Source organism: Erinaceus europaeus, chromosome X (genome assembly GCF_950295315.1).
Source record: "Erinaceus europaeus chromosome X, mEriEur2.1, whole genome shotgun sequence".
Classification (NCBI taxonomy): Eukaryota; Metazoa; Chordata; class Mammalia; order Eulipotyphla; family Erinaceidae; genus Erinaceus; species Erinaceus europaeus.
Genome location: NC_080185.1, coordinates 68158422 through 68182955, shown reverse-complemented (window position 1 = coordinate 68182955; position 24534 = coordinate 68158422). Strand labels below are relative to the sequence as shown.

The following is a 24534-nucleotide window of genomic DNA, read 5'->3' as shown; positions in this document are numbered from 1 at the left end:
GACTTGTACATACTCCTCTGCCTTTCTGTGAGCATGCTCAATATTATGTCTCTGATAATTTTTCTTTGACTTTCAAAATGACAGGTATCACTGTGTAGGTATTTTAAGAAATACTGAAACACCTTTTTTAAATTTTTTTATCTTTATTTATTGGATAGAGACAGCCAGAAATATAGTGGGAAGGAGGGGGGATAGAGAGGAAGAGAGACAGAGAGATACCTGCAGTACTGCTTCACCACTCGTGAAGCTTTCACCCTGCAGGTGGGGACTGGGAACTTGAACCTGGGTCTTTGCGCATTGTAACATGTGCACTCAACCAGGTGTACCACCACCCGGCCCCCTGAAATACCTTTTAAGAACATTTCTGTTAAGTGCAGTCAGCTTTTAAAGGGAAAAGTATACACCTATTTAGAATGAAAGCTAGAGGATGAAACATTCTCTACCATTGTTGATCCAGGTTGAGGGCAAGGTCCTATGGGGGCCCACAAAGGGGTCTGTTTTGTTGTTCCTGATAGAGATGACTGGTAAAAATGGAGAGAGGGATTTATTTGAGGTTTAGGCCCATCAAGTCTGTTTGGGAGACTCAGGACTCCCCGATTAGGGCCCCAGCTGGTGGAATGGCCTGATGGTGACTAAAGAGTCATTGTTAAAGTATCCCAGTCTCTTGTCCTTATTCAGCTTTTGCTGTCCTTGCTTTGCTAAGGTTAGCTTTGGAGTGAGTGAGAGAACTGTAATAGGAAGTAGGTGAGGAGGCTATCTAAATCTAAGTAGAAACTATTTCATTTAGAACTTGATACCGACTCACTAAAGACTATTATGTAGTTTTGTATTCAGGTATATATTTTGCCCTAATTTATAGATACATATGAACATATGTTCTATCTTATGGGACCTGGCCTATATATAGGTTTTGGGACTTTGTTGGGAAGTAAACCTCCTTGAATGGAATTAGAGACTACTGTGAAAGGAAAGGTCTCACCCGAGTGATGAGGGTGAAGGGTTGGCAATCCATGCCTGATGTCTCTGTACATAGTCTGAGGTGAAGCATGCTGAGATGTTACTTGTTGCATTGATTAGGTTGGAATCAGCAGATGCAATATTATTTGGCCTGACTTGAGAGAAGCATGCAGGGAAGTGAGCCCCACCCCAGAGGTTCCAGAATTGGGAGAAACATACGCTCTATAGACAAAGTGGGAGATTCCTGTTGTCTTAGGGTTTAAGAAGACAATAGATAGTTATTGCAATAATCACATTGTTTGCCAATTGGGTTAACTTTGAAGAATCCCTTTGTTAGGATTTGCTGTATCATACACACCCTCACCATATTGCATGTCCTTTGACATTCATACTCTATGATATACCAGAGAAAGATGGGTTGATACTGGGGCAGCATGGTATGTTCCTACTCATGAGCACAGAATGTGAGCTCAGATCTAAAGGGATGTAGAGGTCACTCAGGCTCCTAACCTGATTATGGGCCCCAGATCACATCAAATTGATGAGGTTTACAGTAATATTTATATCCCTTTCCCATATTAGGGAGCTACTTTCTTCCCTGATCCAGCTTTCTGGTCCTTTTCCCAGTCACTACATCATCTCCCCAGACAATAATTAGGATTCACCCACATATCAGATTTCAGGCTCAGGCAGAAAATAAACAAACAAAAGAAAAACACTAGTATAGCTACAGGCCCTTTGGAATATAACTAAAATATGCCTACTATCTACAAAATGGAGGACCCGCTCCCCCCAACACTTCATCTGCACTGTTCCAGCCTTTTGGTTCATGATTGTCCAACGGTTTGTTTGGCTTTGTATATTAACTCTCTTTTCAGCCACCAGGTTCCAGATGCTAGCAGGATACAACCAGATTTCCCTGGACAGACAACCCTACCAATGTGCCTTGGAGCTCCACGTCCCGAGAGCCCTTCCCTACTAGGGAAAGAGAGAGACAGGATGGGAGTATGGATCGACCTGTCAATGCCCATGTTCAGCGGGGAAGCAATTACAGAAGCCAGACCTTCAATGATCCCACAATGCATCCCACATTGATCTTGGGTCCATACTCCCAGAGGGTTAACGAGTTATCAAGGGAGGGGTTGGTATATGGAGGTCGAGTGGTAGGAATTGTGCAAAACTGTAAACCTATTATCCTATGATTTTGTCAGTGTTTCCTTTTTATAAATAAAATATTTTTTAAAAAGAAAGCTAGAGGGAGCTGGATGGTAGCGCATCGAGGTTAAGCGCACATGGCGCAAAGCTTAAGGGCTGGCATAAGGATCCCAATTTTAGTCCCCAGCTCCCCACCTGCAGGGGGGTTGTTTCATGGGCAGTGAAGCAGGTCTGCAGATGTGTGTCTTTCTCTTCTCCTCTCTTTCTTCCCCTCCTTTCTCGATTTCTATCTGTCCTATCCACCACCAACAACAGCTATGACAACAATAACAATAACAACTATAACAAGCGCAACAACAAGGACAATACAATGGGAAAAATGGCCTCCAGGAGCACTGGACTTGTAGTGCAGGCACCGAGCCCAGCAATAACCCTGGAGGTGAAAAAAAAGTTTCTTTTAAACCAAAGGGGGGTGTGGTGGTAGAGCAGCAGGTTAAGCGCACATGGCATGAAGCCCAAGGGCTAGCATAAGGATCCCAGTTCCAGCCCTGGCTCCCCACCTGCAGGGGAGTCACTTCACAGGCAGTGAAGCAGATCTGCAGGTGTCTACTTCCCCCCAGTCTTTCCCTCCTCTCTCTATTTCTTTGTCCTACCAACAACAATGACATCAGCAATAACAACAATAATAACTACCTTGTTTTACAGAAAAACAGGGACAACAAAAGGGAAGATAAATAATGATGATGATAATAATAATAATAAGCAGAGCACCACTTTGATGCATGTAGTGCTGGGGTTCAACCAGCTGCTTGAAATCCATCAGTCCTGTGTTCCACCATTTAAACCACATCCCCAGCTGCTATTTTCCATACCTTAAGATTAAATTAACCACAGTTAACCCTTTTATTATTGCAGTGAGCTTAGGTCGTGTCAGGATAATTTCAGCAATTAAAAAGAAAACATGCTTGTCATAACCCAGGTATTTTTTAAATAGTAAATTTCTAGAGATAATCCACATATTTGTTAAGGTTAGTAGATATAGGGGTTTCCTTTCTGGATGTTAGAACAGACAAATTATTATTGTACAGATTGGTAGGGAAAAAAAAGACTGATTAAAAAATTCATTTACTAATACCATAGAGAAAGAGAAGGAAAAGAGAAAACCCGAACATTGCTCAGGCATATACAAAGGAGAGGGTTTAACTCAAGAATTCATGATTGAGAGGTGGCTTAAAGGTATGCATAAAGATCCTGATTGAATGTACAGTTCTGCATGTACCAGGGTAGTGCTCTGACTTCTTTTAACAACCCTGCCATTGACACCAGTATTACTAGAGGTCTTCTTAGATATTTAAGTGTGTGTTGTGATTCATTCTCAATATCTCAAGCACTCTGAGAAGCTCATTAGCCACAGTGCTGATCTTAGTGCTTAATATCCTATTATCCTATGTACAGACTTCTTACCATATTCATTCAGAATGATGTCAATAGTAGGGCAGTATGTTGCTCAAAATCAGATTAGTTTTTGATTGACTTCTTGCTAATTCATTTCACCAACTGGAGAACAGGGAGTGACTTAGCAGCAAGGGCACTGTTAACACATTGACAGGAAGAATTGACAGAATGTTAATGACATTAACACCCTGACAACCATCTATCAACACTTGGAATTTCCACATAGTATGAGAGAGAATTACTTGAATCAAGTTACTGAGGAAGCAAATTGTAATTACCAGAAAATTAAAATAGACTTGGCGTCTCTGCTACAATGCAACTATGTTAAATCTATTCTACTGTGTGTTTTTTAATTTTTTTTAATTTATAAAAAGGAAACATTGACAAAATCATAGGATAAGAGGGGTACAACTTCACATAATTCCCACCACCAGACCTCTGTATCCCATCCCCTCCCCTGATAGCTTTCCTATTCTTTAACCCTCTGGGAGTATGGACTCAAGATCATTGTGGGATGCAGAAAGTGGAAGGTATGGCTTCTGTAATTGCTTCCCCGCTGAACATGGACCTTGACAGGTCGATTCATACTCCCATCCTGTCTCTCTCTTTCCCTAGTGGGGAAGGGCTCTGGGGAAGTGGAGCTCCAAGGCACATTGGTGGGGTTGTCTGTCCAGGAAAGTCTGGTTGTATCCTGCTAGCATCTGGAACCTGGTGGCTGAAAAGATAGTTAACATACAAAGCCAAATAATTGTTGAATAATCATTGACCAAAGGGCTGGAATAGTGTAGATGAAGTGTTGGGGGGGGTCCTCCATTTTGTAGATAGCTAGTAGGCATACTAGTGTTTTTTTTTTTTCCCTGAACCTGAAATCTGATATGCAGGTGGATCCTAATTATTTTCTGGGGAGATGATGTCATGGCTGGGAAAAGGACCCAGAAATGTGGGTCAGGGAAGAGAGTAGTAGTTCCCTAATATGGGAAAGGGGTATAAATATTGTTGACTGTAAACCCTGTCGATTTGATGTGATCTTGGGCCCATAATTAGCTTAGGAGCCTGTGTGACTAATAACCAAAATATACAAAGAGCTCAGCAAACTTAGCAACAAAAAAATAAATGACCCCATCCAAAAATGGGCAGAGGATAGGAACAGAATATTCACTACAGAAGAGATCCAAAAGGCTAACAAACACATGAAAAATTGCTCCATGTTGCTGATTGTCAGAGAAATGCAAATAAAGACAACATTGAGATACCACCTCACTCCTGTAACAATGACATACAGCAAAAGGGACAGCAGCAACAAATGCTGGAGAGGCTGTGGGGACAGAGGAACCCTTCAGTACTGCTGGTGGGAATGTAAATTGGTCCAGCCTCTATGGAGAGCAGTCTGGAGAACTCTCACAAGGCTAGACATGGACCTTCCATATGACCCAGTAATTCCTTTCTTGGGGATATACCCCAAGGACTCCATAACACTCAATCAAAAAGAGGTGTGTACTCCTATGTTCATAGCAGCAGAATTCCTAATAGCTAAAACCTGGAAGCAACCCAGGTGCCCAACAATAGATGAGTGACTGAGAAAGCTGTGGTATATATCCAGAATGGAATACCATGCAGCTATTAAGAACATTGAACCCACCTTCTCTGACCCATCTTGGATGGATCTAGAAGGAATTACGTAAAGTCAGCTAAGTCAGAAAGATAAAAATCAGTATGGGATGATCCCACTCATCAACAGAAGTTGAGAAATCGTAACAGAAAGTGAAACTCAAATATGATCTGACTAAATTTGTAGTAGGGCACCAAAGTATTCTACTGTTTTTATTAAGAAATATAAGAAAATATTTTTCAAAATATAAAACTCAGTTCTTACTTTACTACCAATAGTAGTATTAATCACATTTGAGAACATGCTAATAACAGGTTTTAATAACAGTGAGATAATAATCTACACTTTGAAAATGTCATATAAAAATGACAAAACAAAAATAAACCGTAAGAGTAAAGCATTTGTTTCATATGAATGCAGTAATCCATGCTATTTTCTGGCTTTTAAAGGAGTTTTAGACTAGACTCAAGGAAATTAACTGATTCTGACTCTTCTTACCTTCAATTGTTTGCTGGTCTTGAACTCAAAATTAGTACCATCAGTGCAGAACTTTTTTTTTAATATTTATGTGTTTATTTTTTGTTGCCCTTGTTGTTTTATTATTGTTGTTCTTATTAATGTCGTCTTTGTTGGATAGGACAGAGAGAAATGGAGAGGGGAGGGGAAAACAGAAAGGGGAGAGAAAGATAGACAGCTGCAGACCTGCTTCACCGCTTGTGAAAGGACTCCCCTACAGGTGGGGAGCCAGGGGCTCAAACCGGGCTCCTTAGGCTGGTCCTTGCGCTTGTTGCCACCTGCGCTTAACCCGCTGTGCTACCACCCAACTCCCCAGTGCAGAACTTTTTAATAATGTATGTATGTATGTATGTATGTATGTATGTATGTATGTATGTATGTATTCATTCATTTATTTGTTTTTACCAGAGCACATTACAGCTCAGGATTATGGTTGAACCTTGACTTCAGACCCTCAGACATGAAAGTCTCTATAAAACATATTAAAGGGAAGTGAATCCTGGATAAACCAGCAAATAAACAAAATCATAATCAGTAATGGAGATCATAAGAGAACTAGTAAAGATTAATCATCCTATACTTCCCTAGGTTTTTCAAGACTGGAAAAATAAGCAAGCATGAAACAGATTAATAAAAGAAAAAATGAATTTATTTTTATTTTTTGTTAAAAGTAAAACCTTTTTTATTCAGTAAATGTTTTATAAGACTGTTGTCACAGCGGTATGGTTTTATCTCTCTCTACAAAACTTATGTCAACCTGTTTGATGTCATCACCAAATTGCTATCTCCCCCCATCATAGGACACTAGGCCCCCAACCTTCTTTTCACAGCACTCCCATCCCCTTTTGAATCTTTCCATCTGCTAAAATACGTTTATTAATGTCTCATCCTGTTTTTCCCCCTACTTATCCTCACTTACCACCTTCTATATGATGCTGGGGAGGCATGCACTCTACCTTGTAAGCTCTCTAACCCAAAGGGGTTTTATATATATTAACACGTGCACTCAACCAGGTGCACCACCACCCAGCCCTATGTTCTGTTTGTTGCTTTATCTATTTATTTTTTTTTCCAGAGTACTGGTCAGCTCTGGTTTATGGTGGTGAGGGGAATTGAATTTGGGACTTTGGAGACTCAGGCATGACAGTTTGTTCGCATAACCATTATGCTATCTACTCCTGCCTGTGTTCTGGTTTTTAAAAAGGAAATTAAAATTTTTTTCTTTGGTCAGGAAATATGGCTAGAGGAAGGCACAAATGCACTTTCTGAAGTGTCGTAAATGTCTGTTTCTTGATTATGGGGATGGTTTTGTAAGTATAAATTGATCAATATTTATTGTATTGTATACAAAAAATAATAAGAAAAAGACCAACTTTTACTAAAAATACATGGAAATTTTACATGAATGTAAATTCATTTACAATCACTTATATGACTGTAAATTCTATAGTAAATGGAGCAGACCTAAACTTTGTATTCTGTGCTAAGGAATGAAATAGGAATATTAAAATAAAGGAGAGAGGAGGAGATTTCACATAACAGGTGTGGAGATGAGGGCGTAACTTAATATGATAAAAGCCTGCACCTGGACATTTGCCTGGCTTTTAGATATGTTTTCTGATTTAAAAAGTTATTTCTGGAATAATGATTCTAAATATGGGCAGTTTTTATTATTTAACCTTTGGTTATAGCTTTATAGCTTTTCCTGAGGCCCATGCCATACCAACCTCCTTTTCATATACCATGGTAACACATATTGGAGAAAGGTAGCTATAGTCAGGTTGGAAAAAATCTGAACATTTTGGGGAGAGTCTGACCCTATACATATATTGAAAAACAAATAATTTTAGAAAAATACTGCTTTTTAAAATAAATGATTTATTTATTTATTTATTGCCATTCTACTGTTTTTAAAATTATTATTATAAACCAGAAAACTGCTCATCTCTGGTTTGTAGCAGTGTTGGGGATTGAGCCCTAGGACCTCTAGTGCCTCAGGCATGAGAGACTGTTGCACAACAGATGGAACTATCTTCTTGGCACCTTTCTGCTCTTCATACTGAACATTTGGTATTGTGACCTTTTTCTCCATTTGAATATTGATTTAAAATAGAATGTATACTCATCTTCAGTAATAATTAAAATGACAATAAGGTAGAAATAATGTCAGTTGTTTAGTGAATTTCATTTGTCATTCATAGTGCTAGGAAAATTATAAATATATATATATATATATTTTAAAGCAGTCATGTAAGATGTAAACTATTATTAATCCCATTTAAAATATGTAAATAATAGGATTACAGATGTACAAAGGTTCAAGCATGTGCATGAGACCTCATAATTAGGACCCAGATTTAATTCTTGTTTGTTTTTGTTTTTCAATAGTTTTTTTTAATTCATTTATTTATCCATTTATTTATTTGAGACAGATAAAAATTGAGAGGGATGAGGGAGCTAGGGGAAAGACAGAGAGACACCTGCAACACTGCTTTACCACTTGTAAAGCTTTCCTCTTCAGATGGGGACTGGGGCTTGTACCTTGTGCACTGTAACATGTACACTCAACTAGGTACACCACCACCTGGCCCCTCAAGATTTGGTACACACACACACACACACACACACACACACACACACACACACACACACATATATTAATGAAAGCGAGAGAGAGGCATCAGAGTATCAGTCTGGCACATGCAATGCTAGGAATCAAACTCAGAACCTCATGCTTCTGTGTTTAATACTGTAGCCAGTGTGCCATCTCCAGGCTACATTGAGTCATATTCTTTGGGACTCCACAGCTTGTTTTCAGAGTCATGGCATTTTGAATACTGTGTTTTTGAAATGAATTTGACATTTGTTCACTGTGAAATAGTTTTTATTGCTTCCTTTTCAATTCTCTCAGATGTTAGTCTTTAGTTTTTTTTTTATTTTCAAAACTTTATGATTCGAAAGTTACTGATTATAGTCTGGCTGCTCATTCACACTGTCCTCCAGAAGGCCATCCATAATCATAACAATTAAAATTGATTTTCTTTCCTCTGCGTTCACAGGATATTGTAGTACTTTAATTATTGTAGTTTCTGGCTTGCCAATACTCTGGTAATATGCATGTCTGTTTGGCATACTGTGATATAAAAATCTTTTTAAGATACATATTCTTCTTCATCTTTGAATTCTCTATGACAAGCCCAGCATAGTGCTTTGTAAAACATTGTTCTAATGTTTATTTAAATAGATTAGAGTTTGTTGCACATGATCGATATTAAATTTGACATGTTAACAAGACTGAAAATATTAGCTATTGCTTGCCAATTTTAGTTTGACAAAAGGAAGGAGTCCACTGGGTTTCCACTGTTATTCATTTATTTTGTTTACTTTTCGTGAAATGACATTTATTGCACCCTCTACTTTAAACCAACAACAGCAGGAATTCTCAGCACATGTAAAATGATTAAAATTACACTAGCCCCATTTGACCTAATTTAACATAAAGTTAAATTTTAAAGTAATCTTAAAGTAAAATAAATTTTAGAAGACACTTCAAAAACAAAAAAGAGGAAAATACAGGGTGAAATTTAGCCATAGGCTGTTGCACCAAATTCAGGGACTCTAAATGGAGGGAAATAGAAAGGGGCTAAGAGGGACTTAATTGCCCAATGCACTGGAGGAGGAAGGCATTAGTTAGTAGGTGGTGAGTAGTCACCTATCAAGAGGAGATAAGAAACTGTACGCATGTACAGTACAACTGTCTTATAATACTTCTTCCAGTAAAATGATTTATAAATAAGGTAAAACAAAATATAAAAGTAAACAGTAGTTTTATTAATTTAATGTGTGTATGCCATATTGTAAAATGTTAGGATAATAGTTTTATAACTCTATGAGACTCACTGCACCCATTACCAAAGTAAAAGTCCAGTTACAAACTCTAGTGTACTTCTGCTTTCAGGTATATATTTTGCACTAGTTTATGGATATGTGTGAACATATGCTCTCTCTCACAGAAACTGGTCTATATCTAGGTTTTGGGACTTTGTTAGAAAGTGATCCACCTGGGATAGAATTAGAGAATACTATGAAAGGAAAGGTCTCACCCGAGTGATGAAGCTGAAGGATTGTCATTCCACACGTGAAGTCTCTGGACACAGTCTGAGCTGAAGAATGTTGAGGTGGCAATCGTTGTGTTGATTAGGTTGAGATCGACAGATGCAATATTATTTGATATGGATTGGGAGAGGCATGTGGGAAAGTGGGCCCTATGCTAAGGTTCCAGGACTGTGGGAAATATAGGCTCTATAGTGGAGATGTGAGGTTCCTGCTATCTTAGGGTTCAAAAAGACAATCGATAGTTATTGTTATCATCACATTATTTGATAATTGGGTTAAGTTTGAAAAGTCCTTTTGTTAGGGTTTGCTGTATCGTACCCAGTATCTTGTATATAGCTGTGCCACTGGTTGCTTCTGATCTACTTGGTCTAAGCTTTTGAGAGAGTCCACATATCAAATACACAGCCTATATATTAAAAAGACTCAGTCTGTGTTTTAAAAACTTCGAGACATACAATTAATTCCCCCCTCTCATATTAATTAACTAGTGCTTTATATGACTACACTTTACTAGGAGTGTACATAAACACCATTCCCACCACCAAAAGACTGTGTCCCATCCCAACCAACTACCCCGAACCCCCACTGGCACAGGAAGCCGCATGTCTGCCCCTCACCACAGGGTTTTAACTTTGGTGCCCTACTTTCAATTTAGTCAGATCCTGCTTTTAGTTTCCCTTTCAGATCTTCTTACTCAACTTCTGTTGATGAGTGAGATCATCCCATACTCATTTTTATCTTTCTGACTTAGCTCACTTAACATAATTCCTTCTAACTCTGTCCAAGATGGGTCAGAGAAGGTGGGTTCATTGTTCTTGATAGCTGTATAGTATCCCATTGTGTATATATACCACAGCTTTCTCAGCCACTCATCTGTTGTCGGGCACCTGGGTTGCTTCCAGGTTTTAGCTATTATGAATTGTGCTGCTATGAACATAGGAGTACACACTTCTTTTTGGTTGGGTGTTATGGAGTCCTTGGGGTATAACCCCAGGAGAGGGATTATGGGATCATATGGAAGGTCCATGTCTAGCCTTGGACAGTTTTCCAGACTATTCTCCACAGAGGCTAGACCAATTTTCATTCCCACCAGCAGTGCAGAAGGGTTCCTCTGTCCCCACATCCTCTCCAGCATTTGTTGCTGCTGTCCTTTTTGATGTATGCCATTCTTACAGGAGTGAGGTGGTATCTTAGTGTTGTCTTAATTTGCATTTTTCTGACAATCAGTGACCTAGAGCAGTTTTTCATATGTTTGTTAGCCTTTTGGATCTCCTCTGAGGTGAATGTTTTGTTCATATCCTCTGCCCATTTTTGGATGGGGTCATTTGCTTTTTTGGTGCTAAGTTTGCTGAGCTCTTTATATATTTTGGTGATTAGTTTCTTGTCTGATGTATGGCATGTGAAGATCTTCTCCCATTCTGTGAGGGGTCTCTTTGTTTGTATATTAGTTTCTTTGGATGTGCAGAAGCTTTTCAATTTCATGTAGTCCCATTGATTTGTTTCTGCTTTAGTTTTCCTTGCAATTGGGTTTATTTCATCAAAGATGTCCTTGAGGTGTAGGTGGGAAAGTGTCTTACCAATGTTTTCTTCTAAGTATTTGATTGTTTCTGGTCTAACATCCAGGTCTTTGATCCATTTGGAGTTGATTTTTGTTTCTGGCGAGATAAAGTGGTTCAATTTCATTCTTCTGCATGTTACAATCCCGTTTTCCCAGCACCATTTATTGAGGAAAGCCTCCTTCTTCTATTTAATGCTTTGGGCCCCCTTATCAAAGATTAGATGTCCATAGGTGTGGAGATTTATTTCTGGGCTTTCAATTCTGTTCCACTGGTCTGTGTGCCTATTTTTGTTCCAGTACCATGCTGATTTGATGATGATGGCTTTATAATATAGTTTAAGGTCTGGGAGTGTGATGCCTCCATTTCTGTTTCTTTTCCTCAAGATGGTTTTGGCAATTCTAGGTGTTTTCAGGTTCTAGATAAATTATTGTAGTGTTTGTTCTATTCTCTTAAAGAAGCTTGGTGGAACTTTGATGGTTTATTGCATTAAATTTGTATATGGCTCTAGGGAGAATATTCATTTTGATGATATTTATTCTTCCAATCCATGAGCATGGGATGTCTTTCCATTTCTTGGTATCAGTTTCTATTTCCTTGAGTAGCGACTCATAGTTTTCAGTATACAAGTCTTTCACTTCTTTGGTCAACTTTATTCCTAGGTATTTGATTTATTGTGCTGAAACAGTAAATGGGAGTGATTTCTGGATGTCATCTTCTTCAGATTTAGTGTTTGCATAAAGAAATGCCACTGATACTGTACATTGATTTTGTAGCCTGACACCCTGCTATATTGCCTAATAACTTCCAGTAGTTTTCTGCTGTATTCTTTAGTTTTTCCTATGCATACTATCATATCATCTGCAAATAGTGAGAGCTTGACTTCTTCCCTTCCAATCTGTATTCCTTTGATTTCTTTCTCTTGCCTGATGGCAGCGGCAAGAATTTGCAATACTATGTTGAAGAGTAATGGTGACAGTGGATAGCCCTGTCTAATCTCTGATCTGAGGGGGAATGCTTTAATCTTCTGTCCATTGAGTATGATGTTGGCTGTAGGTTTGCTAGATATGGATTCTACTATCTTGAGGAATTTCCCATCTATTCCTATTTTTTGTAGAGTTTTGAGCATGAATGGGTGTTGGATTTTGTCAAAGGCTTTTTCTGCATCTATTCAGGTAATCATGTGGTTTTTGGCTTTGCTTTTATTGATGTGGTGTGAAACATGCAATTTAAGAGACTAAACTCAAGACTTCATGTTTGTAAGTTCAATGCTTTTGGCACTGTGCCACTTTCCAGGCTGCTGAGTTGAATAATTTCTTTTCCTGTTTTTGATATCAATGATCGGTTAGATGTAATATGCAAATATCCTTTCTCAGTTGTTAGGCTTCCTTTTTATTCTTCTGATATTTTCTGTCATCATGTAAAAGGTCTTTAATTTGCTTTAGTTTTTTTAGTAAAGTTTCTTTTTAATTTTTATATTTTTTATTATCTTTATTTATTTATTGGATAGAGACAGCCAGACATTGAGAGGATGAGGGGAGTTAGAGAGGGAGAGAGTCAGAGAGACACCTGCAGACTTGTTTCACTACTCAGAAAGCTTTCTTCCTGCAGGTGGGGACCCGGGCTCTAACGCCAGGTGTTTGTGCATTGTAACATGTGCTCAACCAGGTGCACCATCACCCAGCTCCCATTTATTATGTTTTGATTGAAAATGCAAGCATACTGAATTCTTTTTTCTTTTTTTTTTATTTAAGAAAGGAGACATTAACAAAACTATAGAAAAAGAGGGGTACAGTTCCACACAATTCCCATAACCCGATCTCCATATCCCCTCCCCTCCCCTGATAGCCTTCCTATTCTCTATCTCTCTGGGAGTATGGATCTGAGGTCATTGTGCATTTTAGAGGGTGGAAGGTCTGGCTTCTGTAATTGCTTCCCCGCTGAACATGGGTGTTGACTGGTTGATCCATACTCCCAGTCTGCCTCTTTCTTTCCCTAATACTGAATTCTTAAACACTGAGAAATAACATTCTAAGAAACTATCTATATGGGACTTTTCCTTTTCTTTTCTTTCTTATAAGTACTTATCACTACAGAACTTTTCCATTTGAAGAGACTTGCTTGCTTGCACTTCAGTCTGAAATTATGTAGGGTCTGTGGCCATACCAACCTGAACATGCCCAATTTCATCTGAAATTACATAGGCTAAGAGTTACATTTTCTAATTTTATTCAGGGAATACGTAAACATTTGGTGTATTAGGCTACTGTTAGAGGTAATATATTCTCCTGTAAAGGGCAGATAAAATTTCCCTCCACTACTGACTTCACTGAGAAGGCATCTTTTTCAGAGCATAAATTGACACATAATTTGTATAAAAGAGTTAATAAGGGGGCCAGGTGGTGGCACACCTGGTTGAGTTACAGTGCACAAGGACCCAGTTTTCAGCCCCTGGTCCCCACCTACAGGAGGAAAGCTTTGCAAGTGGTAAAACAGTGTTGCAGGTGTCTCTCTGTCTCTTGCCCTATTTCCCCTGCCCTCTCAATTTCTGACTATCTCTATCCACTAAATAGATAAAGATGATTTAAAAAGTTAAAAATGAAAAATGAAGTAAATGCACATATACACAGATAGTGATATGATTTATAGAATGTCTGTATTTATGTATACATAATTTGGATATCACAACAATGAATCCATTAGGCTGTTTCCTTTGATTTTAAATTCTCATACTTTATTTTCTGTTGTAAAATGAAGACATACATGTGACTTTTAAAAACAGTTTATAGACAATAATAGTGATATTACTACAACTATTCAGGTAATATACTCCTGCAACAAATCTCAACTACATACTATTTTTTATAATATAGAAAATTTATCATTTTTATAATGGAATATAAGTGAAAAAATTAAATGAGCTACAAAATGACTTTTCAAAGAATATCAGTAAGAACAATAATGTTTCACCGACTGATAATATTTCAGTTAGAATGGTCATAAGTAACTTAGTCGATAATGTTTTTGAGGATTAAATGTATAGAAGAAGTGGGATGCTTAGACATTATTACTTGAGAAGATCCAGGTGTTTGAAATTTAGTAGAACAGACTTTGATGACTGAGGCATTAGAATTCCTAGGTTCAGTGTCTGACACTACCATAACCAAAGCTGAGTACTGTTCTGATAGGAGGGAAAACAAAATGAATGAAATAGAAAGGACAGAAGGAAGGGTAGGAGAGAAAGAAGAGGAGGAGAAGGAGATACAGGGAAAGAAGACGCAAAAAAGTTGCTTTTAAATATACTTCTGAATTCCATGAAAAATGACGTTCTAAACGTAAGATCTGTATAAAGTAAGAGCTATTTTTTTCTATTTCCAAAGACATTTTCAATACAAAATGAGTACAATGCAAGTTTAAAGTCAAGTAGACATGTTCATTATCTGCATTATATTGTGGGAAAAGCCATCACATATTTTTCTGTGTTCTTCTATGCATAAATGCATCACCACTTTTCTAACAGCCCAATAGCTGATGTTTTTAAGGATCTACAAGTATTTTATTAGTGATTCTTGCTACATGTGTTTCAGATATATGTTTAGGCACTTGGAATAAAGTAGTGAGGAAAGAAGAAAATAAAAAGAAATAAAAGCATTTTTATACCTTCTCTCTCTCTCTCTCTCTCTCTCTCTCTCTCTCTCTATATATATATATATATATATATATACACAAATATATATATATTTTTTTTTGTTATACTTTAAAATTGGAAAGAAAATCATTCATACTTACTCTCAAGAACTTTTAGTGTGGTGACCTAAGAGGTCACACAGTACATAAAGCTTTTATTTGCAAATAAGTGTTCCTAGATTACATGTGATATGAGAAAGAGTGTGAGATGGTGAAAGAGAAAAAGAAAGGAGAGGAGAAAGAGGAAGGAAGGAAAGAAGGGACAGGGGGAAACTTGTCTCTTGGAAGAGAGAGATAAAGACATTAAATAATTCCATAAATGACTATGACACGTGACCTGAATAATAAATAATCTAGCAAGGTGGGTGCTCTCTTAAGAAGGTAGTACTTGAATGAGATAGGAAGAATAGATAAAAATTTAGGGAAAATTTGATGATATGTATTTTGTCACTTTAACTATAGATGTTAAACCATTTTTGATAGTTTGGCTTATCAGCAGTAACTTGGTTCATTGCATATCTAATGTATATAATTTCTTATTCATAGTTTTACTATTTTTGCGCTACTGATGGAATTTTAAAGTTGGACAGAAAAATCTCTCAAATTGTGAGCTACATACCACAGACATTTAATGTTCCAAAGATTCTATTAGCTCACAGATGCTTTTATTATTGGCTAGGGATTGAAAGTGGATATTTTTGCAAAGCTATGTCAGATTCAGTGGAAAACCAAAATCTCTACTAATCTTGTGGGAGCTGGATATTTTCAGCTAAACAGTTTCCAATAGATTTAGATATTTAAACAAACCTAACTTTGAAACCACCAGAGATTTGTCCACTGCTCCTTACATACACCTTAACTACATGGTTACCTCTTTCAACATTTACTTTTTTATTTAAACAGCTTGATCTAGATCTATAAAAACATAGGACCAGTCTTTTAAAATGAAATAGAGCTTCCATGGGTTAATTTTACAGGTAAACTCTGCTGGACTTCAGAAAGAAGGCTAGGTATTAGTTTTTCTTAAATACCAAAGATCCGGTTTGGGATAAAAATGCCATTGAATTTTAAGTTTTTTAAAAACCTAGAAATTATTTTGACATATACTGTGCATATGCCCTTGCATGTGCATATGTATGAAATACTTGGAGTAGTAAAGTTAACATTGATATGTACATTACAATAATATTTCTGTATTTTTAATTCTGTGGCACTATACGTGGAAGAAAGTGTCTATTTTTTCTGCACACATATTTTAAATATTTTATTTACTTATTATTTATTAAATAGAGACATTGAAATCGAGAGGGAAAGGAGAAGGAGGAAGGGAGGGAGACACCTGCAGTACTGCTTTTCTGCTAATGAGGTTTTCCCCTTGCTGGTAGGGAACAGAAGCTTGAACCGAGATCCTTGTGCATTGTAACATGTGCACTCAACTGGGTATACCACCACCCCATCTCCCTCTGCACACATTTCTTTTGAACTATATTGTTATTGTTAATTTAAGCACATATTCACATTTTATTTTTTAAAAAGACATAAATAAAAAACATGTAAATTATGTTCACAAAAGCAAAAGCTAGAAGGGCTGGCAAAATAGCTGACTTGGATAAGGTGCTACTTTGTTGCATTTGTGACACCCCTGGCTCAATCCCTAGTGTCATATACTCTGGAGCAGATTTCTGGCCAATCTACATAAATAAATAAATAAATAAATAAGTCTTTTTGAAAACCCTTAAAATGTGTGCAGAGGGAGACGGGGTGGTGGTATACCCAGTTGAGTGCACATGTTACAATGCACAAGGATCTAGGTTCAAGCTTTCTCTCTCTCTCTCTCCCTCCCTCCCTCCCTCCCTCCCTCCTTTCCTCCCTCCCTCTTTCCCTTCCCCCTTCCTCCTTCCCTCCCTCCCTTTTCTCTTTTCTGCCTTCTCTGTCTCTAACAAAAAAAAAAAGAGTTAGTGGATGAAAACTTAAAATTTTCTCTGTGGTGTGTGTGTGTGTGTGTGTGTGTGTGTGTGTGTGTGTGTGTATTACACTATCAAAAAAACGTAAAGGCAGAGAAAAATAATTGAGTTGTATTTTTTTTCTTTTTGTTAAGTAAGTCATGGTAGAAGGACCACTTTGGAGGAGTGACATTATGGAGATTTCAATTATGTGAGATTATTTATATAAAACAAAATTTAGTGAAGGGCATCCCATATAGTGGGAATAAATAGTTTAGATGTGTTAATATGAGCACACTTATTTCATGTAAAGAATAATAAGAACAGTATTGCTGGATTTCAGTGAGGGCAAGAAAAATAAGGTAAAAGATAATGAAAGTGAGATTGTGGACGATCTTGTTGTATGATAGAATATCACTTGATTATTAAGAATAGACTGATAATTATGAAGTTGAGGAAGGCTGTAAGAAGAAGGGAGATTGTGGGGGTTGTGAATAATGGGATTAGTTTCAGATATGTCAAGTTTCATAAAATACTGGGCATCCAAATAGAGAGGTAAAGAGACTAGACTATTTGAGTCTAACCTATGGGGGCCTGATTTAGACTAGATAGACAGGGTTTACAGTTAACATTATTTATATACTTTCTCCATATTTGGGAGTTTCTCTCTGCCCTGATCTAGCTTTCTAGTCCTATCCTCAACTATGACACCATCTTCCCAGACAATACTTTTTTTTTTTCCCGACCAGGGTTATTACTGGGGCTTGGTGCCTGCACTACAAATCCACTGCTCCTGGAGACTATTTCCCCCCTTTTGTTGCCCTTGTTGTTTAATGTTGTTGTTATTATTATTGTTGTTATTGCTCTCATTGTTGTTGGATAGGAGAGAGAGAAATTGAGAGAGGATGGGAAGACAGAGAGGGGGAGAGAAAGAGAGACATCTGCAGACTTGCTTCACCGCATGTGAAGCGACCTCCCTACAAGTGGGGAGCCAGGGGCTCGATCCAGGATCCTTGTGCTGGTCCTTGTGCTTTATGCCATGTGCACTTAACCCACTGCACTATTGCCCACCCCCGTCCCTCCAGACAATACTCTTAGCCCATCTGCATGTTAGCTGTGGGGCTCAGGCAAAAAGTTACTAAAGTTATGGGCCCCTTGAAATATACCTAAAATAGACTTCCTAGCTTGTTGCTACATGAAGACCCCAAATTTCATCTGCTATACTCTTAGCTTTAGGTTCCTGATTATTAAATAATTTATATTTTAATGCTTTTCAGCCACCAAGTTGCAGATGCTACCATGATGCTAACCTGTCTCCCCTGTGCAGATAACCTCACCAATGTGTCCTAGAACTCTACCTCCCCAGAGACCTGCCGCACTAGGGAAAGACAGAAACAGGCTGGGGGTATGGATTGACCTGTCAACACCCATATGCCATGGAGAAGCAATTACAGAAGCCAGGCCTTCCACCTTCTGCACCCCATAATGATCCTGGGTCCATGCTCTCAGATGGATAAAGAATAGGGTTATTTCCAATGGGAGGAAATAGAGAATTCTGGTGGTGGGACTGTATGGAATTATATCCCTCTTGTCTCACAATGTTGTCAGCCATTATTAAATCACTAATGGAGAGAGAGAGAGAGGAGAAATTTAGAAATAATCAACATATAGATTATATTTAAAGTCATTAGACTTGAGAATATGACTTAAAAAGTGCACACAGACAGAGTGGTCCAAGAAGTAAGAACTGTGGCACTTCACCATTTAGAAATTAAGAAGATGAGAATGATTTTACAAAGAGACTGGGAAGCACAACTTAAAACCAGTGGAATAGGAGGAAATCAGCAAAAAATAACTGACCTGAAAGCCAAAGTGATGAAACTATTCAAAGGATGGTCTTTCTGACTAGACTAATTTGTCCTATGTCTTATTTGTGTGTGGGAGGAAAGATGAATCATTTTATACTTCTTTAAGTTCATCAAGGCTGAGTAAAAAATAAAATAAGCATGAGATAAATTATCTAATGAAAGAAAAAGTAGGGAACATTTCATTAACGTGTGTCTCCTATACACAGAGAAGGGCCCTGTAGATTATGAAAAAAATCTGATGCATGTAATCTTAGGCAGCAATCTAAGCAACCTGCTATGGTGTGGGATTTATGGACAAAGAAAGGACAGATCAGTTAAGATGGTGTAAATTCCACTATCTCCAGGAAGGGGAAGGTCAATAAAGCTTAAGCAACACCAAGCCAATTATCTCTGAAATGTCTTAGCCTTCTGAAGTGCAAAGTAGTTTCAATCTATACAGGCTAAATTCTCCTTAGAAACCTGTTCCAAAGTCTGAAGAGATAACATATGATTATACAAAACACTGTCATGCCTGAGGCTCCAAAATACCAGGTTCAATCCCCAGCATCACTGTAAACCAAAACTGAGCAGTTGTTTGGAAACCAAACAAACAAACCTGTTTCAAAGCTTACCTACATATTGCCTTCAGAAATGTCTCCTGTGAAATTAGGCCTTTTGCTAAAGAAATATTTTGGAGGTGACATATTTTGTTTACCTGCAGTTAAGAAAAAGTGTTATGTGACCTGAGAGGTAACATAGTAGTTGTGCAAAACGCTTTCATCCCTGAGGCTCTGAGGTCCCAAGTTTAATTCCTTGCATCACCCTAAGACATAACTCAGTAGCGCTGTTGTTAAGAAAATTATGTTGTGATTTTGTTGATTTAATACTTATTTAGTAGAGCTTTGCGCAGTGGCAGTATCGTAGCCAATGAGGTTTATCCGTGGTGCGATTATTGCTAATTGAAAACTTTTCCCAAATACTTATTTAGTAGAGCCTATTATGTCATATAGTAAGCTAATTCAATAAACAGCAAAAGAGAATGAAATAGAAGTTTTTTTTTTTTTTTTTTTTTTTTTTTTACTCACAAACCCTGGAGAAAGGTCATGGCATTCCATAAGGGAACACTGGGGTGGGGTGGGGCAAGGCTGGGTGTAGTTAGAAAGAATGATGGCCAGAAGCATCCACATTTATTTTGATCTGTGGTTTGAGTACTTCAGGAAAACTAGGCTAAGGCTATTTTGTTTAATTTGAAAAAAAAAAAAAAAAGGTTGGGTTTTCATTAATTCTATAAGGCACTATAAGGGCAGAGATAATTTTGTCCTGTCCATTGGGTTCTTCTTGGATGACCAGGATGGAGGCTGAAGCAGCAATATCATGAGTAGTTTAGCCAAGCTCTTTTCTTTTCTTTTTTTTCAATTTTAGTGATTTAACAATGATTAACAAGATTTTAAGGTAACAGGGTTACAGTTCCACACAATTCCCACTACCATAGTTTCTTATCCCATCCCCTCCATTGGAAGCTTCCCTATTCTTTATCCCTATGCGAGTATAGACCAAAATCTTTTATGATGTACAGAAGGTAGAAGGTCTGGATTCTGTAATTGTTTCTCCGCTGAATATGGACATTAGCAGGTCAATCCATACCCTCAGCCTGTTTCTATCTTTCTCTAATGGGGTAAGTTAGCCAAACTCTTGAAAGCTATTATATGTAAAGAGGTTATAGATCCATGGACTATCACACTGTAATAAAAAGATGATATTTGTTCCCCTTGGGAGAAAATGGATGGAACTGGAGGAGAATATGTTTAGCAAAATAATTAAGAGATGAAAGACAATTACCATATGTTTTCACTCATATGGACAATCTAGAGAAGTGATACATATGGACTTGAAAAAAATCCCCAAGTTTTTAAGTTCAATTATTTAATCATTGTACTGCCTTCTAGGCTGCTAAGCTTTATGAGAGTTCATAGAGAAATTATATCTACTTTTCTATGCTTTGACCCATGCTTTCTGCTCACAACTCTGACTAAATCTAGTCACATGAGTCTATATTACTATTGAGATCTAGAGACCTTAAAGATTATGTAGATATTTGATGAACAGTAAATATCTGTGTAATATTAAAAAACAGAAGCAAACTGTGTATATATATACATATATATTTATTTATATATATATTCCCTTTTGTTGCTGTTGTTTTATTGTTGTAGTTATTATTGTTGTTGATGTCATCATTGTTGGATAGGACAGAGAGAAATGGAGAGAGGAGGGGAGACAGAGAGGGCGAGAGAAAGACACCTGCAGACCTGCTTTACCATCTGTAAAGCGACTCCCCTGTAGGTGAGGAGCCAGGGGCTCAAACCCAGATCCTTATGCTGGTCCTTGCGCTTTGCGCCACGTGCCCTTAACCCGCTGCACTACAGCCCAACTCCCTGTTTCTTTTTAAAATTTTTTTTAAAATTTTATATTTATTTATTTTCCCTTTTGCTGCCCTTGGTTTTCTTTATTGTTGTTGTAGTTATTGTTGTAGTTGTTATTGATGTCGTCATTGATAGATAGGACAGAGAGAAATGTAGAGAGGAGGGGAAGACAAAGGGGGAGAGAATGACATCTGCAGACCTGCTTCACTGCCTGTGAAGCAACTTGCCTGCAAGTGGGGAGCCGGGGGCTTGAACTTGGATCCTTACACGGGTCCTTGAGCTTGGTGTCACCTGTGCTTAACGCGCTGTACTACCGCCCTACTCCCAGAAAACTGTTTCTAAAACTTGTAAGAACTATGATGATTATTTTTGGGAGGTGGGAAGATGGGGACACAGGACTATGGTGGTGAGTATGTTGTGGAACTGCACACTTCAATCTTAAAATCTTGTAACCCATTATTAATCACAAATAAAAATATATAAAAGGAAATGACATTAATTTTTTTTAAGAAGCTATTCTCACCTGCAGGGGATCACTTCACAAGCAGTGAAGGTGACACAGGTCTGCAGATGTTTATGTTTCTCTCACCCTCTCTTATATTCCCCTCCTCTCTCAATTTCTCTCTGTCCTATCCTTTAAAAGACTGGAAAAAATGGTCTCCAGGAATAGTGGATTTGTAGTGCTGGCACTAAGCCCCATCAATAACCCTGGAAGTAAAAAAAAAAAAAAAAAAAGGAGGAGGAGGAGGAGGAGGAGGAGGAGGAGGAGGAGGAGGAGGAGGAGGAGGAGGAGGAAGAAGAAGAAGAAGAAGAAGAAGAAGAAGAAGAAGAAGAAGAAGAAGAAGAAGAAGAAGAAGAAGAAGAAGAAGCAGCTATTGAATATAGACAACATCAAGCAAGGAATAAGTGACTTCAGAACCTTATAAGTATTTTAGTGACAAAATGGTGACTCACATTATATATTTCTTTTTTCACTTTACTATTTGGGTAGTGGACACAGTTACTTATGTTAGTCTTTTTATCTTCTTCCATTTGTCTTCAGACTAATATGTTCACATTCAGTTATCACTTAAGTCACAAATAATTGCCATGAACAATTATTTTCATGTGTTTGGAGTCCTTTGTATTAAATGCTATGTAATGATTAGAGAAAGAGCTTAATTGGTAGAAAGTTGAAAGTTCATGCTTAAGATTCTCAATTCAGTGCCCCCACTATTTTCACCTTTCTGTGAGTATGTGTGTCTCATATAAAAGATACAAACATAGACACACATGCACATATATATGTACATGGGTGGTCTTAACATTTAAGGAATCTGTTTAGAAAAGGAAATTTAATTTTCCCTCTATCCTTTGAATTTCTAACTGAGATGCCCCTGTAATATGTCAGGTTAATAGAAATGTCATACTAAATAAAAGTTCTTTTCTATTTCCAGTAAAAAAAAAAGTAGCACCCAGGACATTATAACATAGCTGTTTTTGTTTTATTCATTTTTTGGCATCATTGGGGCTTCAGCATTTGGGGTCAACTTTTTTTTCCAGATAAACAAAGACAAGTAGTCTATATTTTACATGAGTTAGTATGTGTGTGCGTGTGTATGTATTGTGTTTTGTTGTATGTCTTTATATACTTTTTATGAAGTACGCTTTTACAAGTTTGTTGTTGCTCAGGGTTATACTTTCATATAATCACCGACAAAATGATATTTTCCTCAATAATAAGACATTATCTTCCCTCCCAATTTAACTTCTCCCAACTTGCTCGTTCCCCCACTTTATTTTTGATATTGTTTTATTTTTTAAATACTTTATTAGCAATCTAATATTGATTTACAAAATTATAAGATAACAGGCATCATTACACACTTTTCCCACCACCAGAATTTTGTGCCCCCATTCCCTCCATTGGAAACTGCAGTAGCGCTCCCAAAATCACAGATATGGGTTGACTATTTCTATAGTTATCTATCTAGATTTATATATATTTGTTCATTTTCTCTATTATTCTGCCTTTGTTTCCTTTCTAAGTCAGACCTACTACTTTTAAGTGCCCTTCCTTTCTCTTTTCTTTCTTTTTCTTTTTTAACTTTCCTACTCTGGGAGTATGGATTCAAAATTTTTATGGGGTGCAGAAGATGAGAGTTCTGGCTTCTTTAATTGCTTCTCTGCTGGACATGGGTGTTGGTAGGTATATTTATATCCCCAGCCTGTTTCTACTTTTCCTTAGTGGGGTAGGGATCAGGAGAGATGAATTTCCAGGACATATTGGTGAGCTCATCTGCCCAAGGAGTTCAGGATGAAATCATTGTAGCATCTACAACTTGGTGGTTGAAAGGCAGTAAGGTATAAAGTAGGACAAAATGGTTACGAAACAGGAACCAAAAGGTAGGAGTAGAACAGATGAGAATACTGATTTTTTTTTTATGGTGAAAAGAGGCTAAGAAGTCTATTTTATGTATGTTCCTAGGTCCCTTTGACTTCTGTAATTTCTGCTGGAGCTTGATAGATAACATGGAAGCAGTCTAAAAATATATTGTCTGGGAAGATGTTATCACAATTGAGAACAGGACTTCAAAGCTGGATCAGGGTGAATAGCTCCCAAACTTTCAGAAAGAAGAAAACATGAAAATACAATTAACTACTTATCCCATTAATCTGACCCAGGACCCATATATATTTATTCATATTTAGCACAGGAGCCTGTATAACCTCTAAGTCCTTGTCAGTCTGAGCTTGTAGTCTGTTATCACATCTGAGAACATTTCAGGCTGTACTCATTTTAGGACCAGTCCTCCTCAAGTGACAGGGTAGGATGACCCACTTTCCCTTTGGAGAGTGGGGCATTTCTTAACCATTGGTAGTTCATAGTAGGATAAGGTACTGAAGAAGCCTACAATAAGGCTTATTATTGATGGTCTTGGTCGAAGTGACCAGTGATGGTGGAGAGGAGGCTTTATTAGAGGTCTAGGCCCATCATATCTATGGGGGAATCCAAGGATTGATTGGCTAGGGCCCCACTTGATGGGCTGGCCTGGCAGTGACCAAAAAGGCTATCATAAAGTGAGTTAGTCTCTTGCCCTTTTCCAGCTTTTATAGGCCTTTCTTTACCTGACAGTCTTAGGCTTTCTCCCAGCCATTAAAGCATTGAGTGTCATTTGTTGTATCCAAACAGGTATTAGGTTTATGGGATCTGGTAATAAGTTAGGGAAGAAATAAACCTAGGATTTTAGTGGAGTCTTAAGTTAACCTTGTGTTCTACTGCATTTTCTT

General features: G+C 37.7%; 1 protein-coding gene and 1 pseudogene across 1 annotated transcript in view; both read left to right on the top strand.

Annotated features, from left to right (window-relative positions):
* The window catches only part of DIAPH2 (diaphanous related formin 2), an 816245-nt gene that overhangs the window by 440934 nt on the left and 350777 nt on the right, over positions 1-24534 (top strand). The window lies entirely within an intron of this gene.
* Positions 19740-19899, top strand: LOC132535972 (U4 spliceosomal RNA; annotated as a pseudogene).